Below are 1,245 nucleotides of genomic sequence, written 5' to 3'. Positions count from 1 at the left end.
CATGGCCGACACCACGAGGGGCCGTCACAGCAGCCTGGGGCCCGGCCCGACTGCCTCAGTGTCCCCCCTGGGAACGGTGCCAGGCTACATGCCCCGCCCCGGGCCCCCCCTGCCGGTGGCTGCTCCAGGCTCCTGGGTGGAGCTATGATGGCACCGGTGGGCCTCAGCGTGGTGGCGCAGGCCTTGGCCCTCCCAAGCTCACGGCGCCACTGCCGGGCTCTGGCAGACTCAGGATGGGGCTGAGTGCTTTTCCTAAGAACCCCGGCTCCACTCGGGAACCTTCCAGAGGAATGCGGGTGGCCAGCCCACCTAGTTTCCCCCCACAGTGGGCAGTCGGGGCAAAGCGCCCGGGCCCCTGCGAAGCCTGCATGCTGGCCTGTCCGGTGTCTGATCGGGTGCACCGGTTCCAGCTCGACATGGAGTCTCTCCTTTAAGCAGCTATGGGAGTACAAGGTGGTGGGCGGCTACCTGCCCACCCCAAGTGCCACACGCCACCCCTGTACAGGATGCGCATTTTCGCCCCCAACCACGTGGTGGCCAAGTCCCGTTTCTGGTATTTCATGTCACAGCTCAAGAAGATGAAAAAGTCCTCTGGGGAGATCGTGTACTGTGGTCCGGTATTCGAGAAGACGCCACTGCCCATGAAGAACTTTGGATCTGGCTGCGCTATGATTCCCGCAGCGGCACACACATGAACCGGGAGTACCGAGACCTGACCAGGCGTGACCCAGTGCAGTGCTACGGCGACATGGGTGACTGGCACCGCGCCCGCGCACACTCCATCCAGATCATGAAGGTGGAGGAGATGGCAGCCAGCAAGTGTCGCCAGCCTGCCATGAAGCAGTTCCACGACTCCAAGATCAAGTTTCCAGTGCCCCACCGCATCCTGCGGCGCCAGCACAAGCCTGGCTTCACCACCAAGAGGCCCAATACCTTCTTCTAGGCCGGTGCTGTCCAATAAACTTTCAGAACCTGAAAAAAAAAAAAAAAGATTAAAACTTAGCAAATGTATGTCAGATTTTGCCATTAGTGATATTTCAAATATGAAAACCATAGCCACTGTATTATTTTCACAACCAGCTTCTCTCTTATAATGTCAGTGAATGCAAATAGTCAAGCAGAGCAAGAAGAAAAAGGAAAACTGCAGGAACCACATCAAATGAGGTTAAACCAGAGAAAGATAATAGAAACTGGGAAACTCAAATTATTTTATGTTTAGCAACAATTTTCCTGTATAGTGAGTAA

The 1,245-nt window shown here is 55.8% G+C and overlaps 1 pseudogene; it reads left to right on the top strand.

Moving 5' to 3' along the window:
• The first annotated feature begins 233 nt into the window (after positions 1–233).
• Positions 234–990, top strand: LOC122123328 (annotated as a pseudogene).
• The last annotated feature ends 255 nt before the right edge of the window (positions 991–1,245 follow it).

Source organism: Dipodomys spectabilis, unplaced genomic scaffold (genome assembly GCF_019054845.1).
Source record: "Dipodomys spectabilis isolate Male_0828 unplaced genomic scaffold, ASM1905484v1 ptg000227l, whole genome shotgun sequence".
NCBI lineage: Eukaryota > Metazoa > Chordata > Mammalia > Rodentia > Heteromyidae > Dipodomys > Dipodomys spectabilis.
This window is presented reverse-complemented; position numbering and strand designations above follow the sequence as displayed.